At 37.8% G+C, this 9,563-nt stretch overlaps 1 non-coding gene across 1 annotated transcript; it reads right to left on the reverse strand.

Moving 5' to 3' along the window:
- Window positions 1-1,022: 1,022 nt before the first annotated feature.
- On the reverse strand, window positions 1,023-2,943 carry LOC143261074 (small subunit ribosomal RNA). Its single transcript, XR_013035299.1, has one exon. It is a non-coding gene; the product is annotated as a small subunit ribosomal RNA (ribosomal RNA).
- Window positions 2,944-9,563: the final 6,620 nt, after the last annotated feature.

Below are 9,563 nucleotides of genomic sequence, written 5' to 3' on the forward strand. Positions count from 1 at the left end.
GGGGATATGGATATTCAAACTGGACAATTATCAACCCGATACTGGATTCGAAAAGTTTCTCTCTCCTTTCGTCGTTATTTACACCGGACGGACTCACGGCCGGCTCTAGCTGGGTGTCATATATATATACGTCCCACGCTCATGCTGCCACTAGCGCGCAACAGAGTAGGGTGTCAATGACAACGACACAGCATTGAAACGAGCTACACAAGCCGGTCTCTCTTGATACCAATGTAAACGAGCATTAAGTTATCTTCAGACTGCCCGATATTTTCGTCCTTTGGACTTTCCCAACGATTCCTTTTTTTCTTTTTTTTTTACACCACAGCGAAGACTTGAGGAAGCGTGATTAGCACGCTCGCATCCCTCCCTGTCCTACTACAACTGTGTGTGTGTGTGTAAAGAAAGAAAAAAGAATACATTGGCTTTCTCTCTATCGAGAAGATGGCCTACGCAACGCAGATCAAAGGCCTAATACGTGTAATATAATACGCGTCTGGCCGTGTATAAATCACGCACGAATGATCTGGTCGGGCCCAACTCTTCTCGTACGCTTATTTTTCCGTGTTGAGGCACTATCATAAAATCACACAAACCCCAACACGTGTGTGTCTTGGAAGGAAGATGGCCTACGCAACGCAGATCAAAGGCCTAATACGTGTAGTACACACGTCTGCCGTGTAAATCACGCACGAATGATCTGGTCGGGCCCAACTCTTCTCCACCACACCACATCCCAACTTTGTACATTTTTATATATTTTTGTGCGTTGGGGCACCTTCATAATCACAAACCCCAACAACACATATATCTCTCTCTCTTTGAAAGATTTGTTGTGGCCTACGCAACGCAGATCAAAGGCCTAATACGTGTAGTACACACGTCTGGCCGTGTAAATCACGCACGAATGATCTGGCGGGCTCAACAATATCTTTTTTTTTTATATGAATTCTTATCCACAAACTAATCGAATTCATTTTCTCTCCTCCTCTCCTCTCTCTTTGAGATATATTGGAACATTGTAATGATCCTTCCGCAGGTTCACCTACGGAAACCTTGTTACGACTTTTACTTCCTCTAAATAATCAAGTTTGGTCATCTTCCCGGCATCATCGGCAATGCCGAAACATTGCCGCGCACCAGTCCGAAGACCTCACTAAATCATTCAATCGGTAGTAGCGACGGGCGGTGTGTACAAAGGGCAGGGACGTAATCAACGCGAGCTTATGACTCGCGCTTACTGGGAATTCCTCGTTCATGGGGAATAATTGCAAGCCCCAATCCCTAGCACGAAGGAGGTTCAGCGGGTTACCCGGGCCTTTCGGCCAGGGAACACACGCTGATTCCTTCAGTGTAGCGCGCGTGCGGCCCAGAACATCTAAGGGCATCACAGACCTGTTATTGCTCAATCTCGTGCGGCTAGAAGCCGCCTGTCCCTCTAAGAAGATTTGTTTGTACGTTGGTAGTAAAAACCCCACCGGCAGAAGCCGAGAGCCTTCGAGATACCATAATTACGTCTATTTAGCAGGCTAGAGTCTCGTTCGTTATCGGAATTAACCAGACAAATCGCTCCACCAACTAAGAACGGCCATGCACCACCACCCACCGAATCAAGAAAGAGCTATCAATCTGTCAATCCTTCCGGTGTCCGGGCCTGGTGAGGTTTCCCGTGTTGAGTCAAATTAAGCCGCAGGCTCCACTCCTGGTGGTGCCCTTCCGTCAATTCCTTTAAGTTTCAGCTTTGCAACCATACTTCCCCCGGAACCCAAAAGCTTTGGTTTCCCGGAAGCTGCCCGCCGAGTCATCGTAGGAACTTCGGCGGATCGCTAGCTGGCATCGTTTATGGTTAGAACTAGGGCGGTATCTGATCGCCTTCGAACCTCTAACTTTCGTTCTTGATTAATGAAAACATTTTTGGCAAATGCTTTCGCTTCTGTCCGTCTTGCGACGATCCAAGAATTTCACCTCTAACGTCGCAATACGAATGCCCCCATCTGTCCCTATTAATCATTACCTCGGGGTTCCGAAAACCAACAAAATAGAACCGAGGTCCTATTCCATTATTCCATGCACACAGTATTCAGGCGAAGGTAGCCTGCTTTGAGCACTCTAATTTGTTCAAAGTAAACGTACCGGCCCACCTCGACACTCAGTGAAGAGCACCGCGATGGGATATTAGTTGGACCGCCCCGTGAAGAGCAAAGCCCACCGGTAGGACGTACCACATAATGCCAGTTAAACACCGCGAGCGATGAACCGACACTGTGACACACAGATTCAACTACGAGCTTTTTAACCGCAACAACTTTAATATACGCTATTGGAGCTGGAATTACCGCGGCTGCTGGCACCAGACTTGCCCTCCAATGGATCCTCGTTAAAGGATTTAAAGTGTACTCATTCCGATTACGGGGCCTCGGATGAGTCCCGTATCGTTATTTTTCGTCACTACCTCCCCGTGCCGGGAGTGGGTAATTTGCGCGCCTGCTGCCTTCCTTGGATGTGGTAGCCGTTTCTCAGGCTCCCTCTCCGGAATCGAACCCTGATTCCCCGTTACCCGTTACAACCATGGTAGGCGCAGAACCTACCATCGACAGTTGATAAGGCAGACATTTGAAAGATGCGTCGCCGGTGCTATAAGACCATGCGATCAGCACAAAGTTATTCAGAGTCACCAAAGCAAACGATGGACGAGTGTAAACACCCGCCACCGATTGGTTTTGATCTAATAAAAGCGTTCCTACCATCTCTGGTCGGAACTCTGTTTTGCATGTATTAGCTCTAGAATTACCACAGTTATCCAAGTAAATTTTAGTACGATCTAAGAAACCATAACTGATTTAATGAGCCATTCGCGGTTTCACCTTAATACGGCATGTACTGAGACATGCATGGCTTAATCTTTGAGACAAGCATATGACTACTGGCAGGATCAACCAGGGAACTATACAATATGTATATATAAAATGGACAAAATTTAAATCCTTTTCCATCGTCGCCTGTTTCATATATATATGTCAGGTCGACACACCACTTTTCTCTTTCAAATATGTACAAGTTTTGCCACATTCCGCGCTTGTAACATATCTTCTTTAACGCTCAATTTCTTTCATTTTTCTACCATACAGATATTTTACCGTACGCCCAAAAACGTACGTATTATATTTTTGTTCTATCGTAAAATCACATTTTTCTACGTACGCCAGCTTCGTACGTTTCTATCTTTGCCTTCATAAAATCACAAGATAATTTTATCTTCAAGAGTCTCGCTATTAACATCTTGTAAGATAAATGTACGTCCCAGCTAAAACGTACAAATACTTCAAGTTAAGTAATAATATATCATCGCTATTGACAAATTTTTAAGATCCAAGACACAGTTCTCTCTATATGTTTTAATATTTTTTATGTACTCAAATATATTCAAAGGAAAAAGTACATGGGTGATGCCATAGTCGTGGAAGCGCGTACGCTCACGCTGATCTTCTGACCGCCGGAAGCACGAAACCTCTGATCTGGGCAAAATCGGCAAGCCGAGGAAGAACGGACAGGACACATGCTGGACTGGCGAGAAAGCGTGTTCTTCCGCTCGCGCTAGGCATTTCGATTTCTGACACCTCTTGATTTAAAAAATCAGTTTTTTGATAGTTTTCTCTCTCCACTGGGCTATTCATTTTAGCCACAGTTTTCAATTGGTACGATTTGCTTCCAAATCTTACAGATGCATTTTAAAAAATTTTTCCATCGCTCGGACAGAAGAGTCGATTGCTCAGTGAGTACGAGTATACATACAAAGTGCATACGGGTAACCAACCCCGTAGGGCTTGCCACATATGGGCCATTCGGTCAAAGACACCGACCCGTGGCCACGCTGTGTGGAGAAAAGTCCGTAACGTAAACGGCACGAAACAGTCAGGACCGAAGCCCCGAAGGAGCTCTGAGACAGCTTCTCGACCGAGATCGTAGAATTGGCCCAAAACCCGCTCTGCTCCGTCCGCCTCGCACGGACCGTGTATCTCTTATAGATACCGAACGGCCGGCAAGGACGCCGGCGCCGCCGGCCGAATAGCACGCGCGCTTATGAGTGTAAACCGCCGCGGCAACAGACCGCCCGGCCGTGCTGTTGTAACATAGCGCGTGAACGAACGAAAAAAAAATTTATAGTAAACATTAAAATAAATTACACTACCGTAAACTAGACAAAAAATTACACATTTTTTCCCAATATGAAAATTTTCACAAACTTTTCAAAGTCCCATCGCATCGAGTAAACTTTTTTAATAACGCTTCCGCACGATTCTAAATGCTTAATCCATATGTGAAATCGTTCACTGATCACGAATATCGTATTTAAAAAAATTACAAAAATTTATTTTTCCAAATAATCAAAAAAAACCGAAAAATCACAAGAGTAAAGTACCATTATTTTAAACAATATGTCGTTCTAAATGCTTAATCCCTATGTAAAAAAGTTATCTAAGCAAGAATATGTAATTGAAAAAAATTAGAAAAATTTATTTTAGCCGTAAATCGAAAATAATGGGGACACCGGAGCTGTTCGAAGCGCCGAGACGCGCCGCGTACGGCCGAATATTTTCCAAGTCCCAACGTACCGATCAAGAGTAAAGTACCATTTTCCTACATTAGATTTCGTTCTAAATGCTTAATCCCTATGTAAAAACGTTAGTTAAGCAAGAATATCGTATTTTTAAAAAAATCTAATGATAGGATTTCCCAGAAAATTGAAAAAACCGTAAAATGTCAAGAGTAAAGTGCCATTTTCTGACATTAGATTTCGTTCTAAATGCTTAATCCCTATGTAGAAACGTTAGTTAAGCAAGAATATCGTATTTTTAAAAAAATCTAATGATAGGATTTTTCAGAAAATTGAAAAAACCGTAAAATGTCAAGAGTAAAGTGCCCTTATTTTAAACAATGTATCGTTCTAAATGCTTAATCCCTATGTAAAAAAGTTATTTTAGCAGGAATATGTTATTGAAAAAAATTAGAAAAATTTATTTTAGCCGTAAATCGAAAATAATGGGGACACCGGAGCTGTTCGAAGCGCCGAGCGCGCCGCGTACGCCCGAATATTTTCAAAGTCCCAACGTACCGATCAAGAGTAAAGTACCATTTTCCTACATTAGATTTCGTTCTAAATGCTTAATCCCTATGTAAAAACGTTAGTTAAGCAAGAATATCGTATTTTTAAAAAAATCTAATGATAGGATTTTCCAGAAAATTGAAAAAACCGAAAAATGTCAAGAGTAAAGTGCCATTTTCTGACATTAGATTTCGTTCTAAATGCTTAATCCCTATGTAGAAACGTTAGTTAAGCAAGAATATCGTATTCTTAAAAAAATCTAATGATAGGATTTTTCAGAAAATTGAAAAAACCGTAAAATGTCAAGAGTAAAGTGCCCTTATTTTAAACAATGTATCGTTCTAAATGCTTAATCCCTATGTAAAAAAGTTATTTAAGCAAGAATATGTTATTGAATAAAATGAGAAAAATTTATTTTAGCCGTAAATCGAAAATAATGGATCGAGCGAATCGGTCGATTGCGCCGAGACGCGCTATGATGCAACAGACGAGCGATTGGAACGCCCGAATATTTTCAAAGTCCCAACGTACCGATCAAGAGTAAAGTACCATTTTCCTACATTAGATTTCGTTCTAAATGCTTAATCCCTATGTAAAAACGTTAGTTAAGCAAGAATATCGTATTTTTAAAAAAATCTAATGATAGGATTTTCCAGAAAATTGAAAAAACCGAAAAATGTCAAGAGTAAAGTGCCATTTTCTGACATTAGATTTCGTTCTAAATGCTTAATCCCTATGTAGAAACGTTAGTTAAGCAAGAATATCGTATTTTTAAAAAAATCTAATGATAGGATTTTTCAGAAAATTGAAAAAACCGTAAAATGTCAAGAGTAAAGTGCCCTTATTTTAAACAATGTATCGTTCTAAATGCTTAATCCCTATGTAAAAAAGTTATTTAAGCAGGAATATGTTATTGAATAAAATGAGAAAAATTTATTTTAGCCGTAAATCGAAAATAATGGATCGAGCGAATCGGTCGATTGCGCCGAGACGCGCTATGATGCAACAGACGAGCGATTGGAACGCCCGAATATTTTCAAAGTCCCAACGTACCGATCAAGAGTAAAGTACCATTTTCCTACATTAGATTTCGTTCTAAATGCTTAATCCCTATGTAAAAACGTTAGTTAAGCAAGAATATCGTATTTTTAAAAAAATCTAATGATAGGATTTTCCAGAAAATTGAAAAAACCGAAAAATGTCAAGAGTAAAGTGCCATTTTCTGACATTAGATTTCGTTCTAAATGCTTAATCCCTATGTAGAAACGTTAGTTAAGCAAGAATATCGTATTTTTAAAAAAATCTAATGATAGGATTTTTCAGAAAATTGAAAAAACCGTAAAATGTCAAGAGTAAAGTGCCCTTATTTTAAACAATGTATCGTTCTAAATGCTTAATCCCTATGTAAAAAAGTTATTTAAGCAGGAATATGTTATTGAAAAAATATAGAAAAATTTATTTTAGCCGTAAATCGAAAATAATGGATCGAGCGAATCGGTCGATTGCGCCGAGACGCGCTATGATGCAACAGACGAGCGATTGGAACGCCCGAATATTTTCAAAGTCCCAACGTACCGATCAAGAGTAAAGTACCATTTTCCTACATTAGATTTCGTTCTAAATGCTTAATCCCTATGTAAAAACGTTAGTTAAGCAAGAATATCGTATTTTTAAAAAAATCTAATGATAGGATTTCCCAGAAAATTGAAAAAACCGAAAAATGTCAAGAGTAAAGTGCCATTTTCTGACATTAGATTTCGTTCTAAATGTTTAATCCCTATGTAGAAACGTTAGTTAAGCAAGAATATCGTATTTTTAAAAAAATCTAATGATAGGATTTTTCAGAAAATTGAAAAAACCGTAAAATGTCAAGAGTAAAGTGCCCTTATTTTAAACAATGTATCGTTCTAAATGCTTAATCCATATGTAAAAAAGTTATTTAAGCAGGAATATGTTATTGAATAAAATGAGAAAAATTTATTTTAGCCGTAAATCGAAAATAATTGATCGAGCGAATCGGTCGATTGCGCCGAGACGCGCTATGATGCAACAGACGAGCGATTGGAACGCCCGAATATTTTCAAAGTCCCAACGTACCGATCAAGAGTAAAGTACCATTTTCCTACATTAGATTTCGTTCTAAATGCTTAATCCCTATGTAAAAACGTTAGTTAAGCAAGAATATCGTATTTTTAAAAAAATCTAATGATAGGATTTCCCAGAAAATTGAAAAAACCGAAAAATGTCAAGAGTAAAGTGCCATTTTCTGACATTAGATTTCGTTCTAAATGCTTAATCCCTATGTAGAAACGTTAGTTAAGCAAGAATATCGTATTTTTAAAAAAATCTAATGATAGGATTTTTCAGAAAATTGAAAAAACCGTAAAATGTCAAGAGTAAAGTGCCCTTATTTTAAACAATGTATCGTTCTAAATGCTTAATCCATATGTAAAAAAGTTATTTAAGCAGGAATATGTTATTGAATAAAATGAGAAAAATTTATTTTAGCCGTAAATCGAAAATAATTGATCGAGCGAATCGGTCGATTGCGCCGAGACGCGCTATGATGCAACAGACGAGCGATTGGAACGCCCGAATATTTTCAAAGTCCCAACGTACCGATCAAGAGTAAAGTACCATTTTCCTACATTAGATTTCGTTCTAAATGCTTAATCCCTATGTAAAAACGTTAGTTAAGCAAGAATATCGTATTTTTAAAAAAATCTAATGATAGGATTTTCCAGAAAATTGAAAAAACCGAAAAATGTCAAGAGTAAAGTGCCATTTTCTGACATTAGATTTCGTTCTAAATGCTTAATCCCTATGTAGAAACGTTAGTTAAGCAAGAATATCGTATTTTTAAAAAAATCTAATGATAGGATTTTTCAGAAAATTGAAAAAACCGTAAAATGTCAAGAGTAAAGTGCCCTTATTTTAAACAATGTATCGTTCTAAATGCTTAATCCCTATGTAAAAAAGTTATTTAAGCAGGAATATGTTATTGAATAAAATGAGAAAAATTTATTTTAGCCGTAAATCGAAAATAATGGATCGAGCGAATCGGTCGATTGCGCCGAGACGCGCTATGATGCAACAGACGAGCGATTGGAACGCCCGAATATTTTCAAAGTCCCAACGTACCGATCAAGAGTAAAGTACCATTTTCCTACATTAGATTTCGTTCTAAATGCTTAATCCCTATGTAAAAACGTTAGTTAAGCAAGAATATCGTATTTTTAAAAAAATCTAATGATAGGATTTCCCAGAAAATTGAAATAACCGTAAAATGTCAAGAGTAAAGTGCCATTTTCTGACATTAGATTTCGTTCTAAATGCTTAATCCCTATGTAGAAACGTTAGTTAAGCAAGAATATCGTATTTTTAAAAAAATCTAATGATAGGATTTTTCAGAAAATTGAAAAAACCGTAAAATGTCAAGAGTAAAGTGCCCTTATTTTAAACAATGTATCGTTCTAAATGCTTAATCCCTATGTAAAAAAGTTATTTTAGCAGGAATATGTTATTGAAAAAAATTAGAAAAATTTATTTTAGCCGTAAATCGAAAATAATGGGGACACCGGAGCTGTTCGAAGCGCCGAGCGCGCCGCGTACGCCCGAATATTTTCAAAGTCCCAACGTACCGATCAAGAGTAAAGTACCATTTTCCTACATTAGATTTCGTTCTAAATGCTTAATCCCTATGTAAAAACGTTAGTTAAGCAAGAATATCGTATTTTTAAAAAAATCTAATGATAGGATTTTCCAGAAAATTGAAAAAAACCGAAAAATGTCAAGAGTAAAGTGCCATTTTCTGACATTAGATTTCGTTCTAAATGCTTAATCCCTATGTAGAAACGTTAGTTAAGCAAGAATATCGTATTCTTAAAAAAAAATCTAATGATAGGATTTTTCAGAAAATTGAAAAAACCGTAAAATGTCAAGAGTAAAGTGCCCTTATTTTAAACAATGTATCGTTCTAAATGCTTAATCCCTATGTAAAAAAGTTATTTAAGCAAGAATATGTTATTGAATAAAATGAGAAAAATTTATTTTAGCCGTAAATCGAAAATAATGGATCGAGCGAATCGGTCGATTGCGCCGAGACGCGCTATGATGCAACAGACGAGCGATTGGAACGCCCGAATATTTTCAAAGTCCCAACGTACCGATCAAGAGTAAAGTACCATTTTCCTACATTAGATTTCGTTCTAAATGCTTAATCCCTATGTAAAAACGTTAGTTAAGCAAGAATATCGTATTTTTAAAAAAATCTAATGATAGGATTTCCCAGAAAATTGAAAAAACCGAAAAATGTCAAGAGTAAAGTGCCATTTTCTGACATTAGATTTCGTTCTAAATGCTTAATCCCTTTGTAGAAACGTTAGTTAAGCAAGAATATCGTATTTTTAAAAAAAATCTAATGATAGGATTTTTCAGAAAATTGAAAAAACCGTAAAAT

This window comes from Megalopta genalis, unplaced genomic scaffold (assembly GCF_051020955.1).
Source record: "Megalopta genalis isolate 19385.01 unplaced genomic scaffold, iyMegGena1_principal scaffold0033, whole genome shotgun sequence".
Taxonomy (NCBI): Eukaryota; Metazoa; Arthropoda; class Insecta; order Hymenoptera; family Halictidae; genus Megalopta; species Megalopta genalis.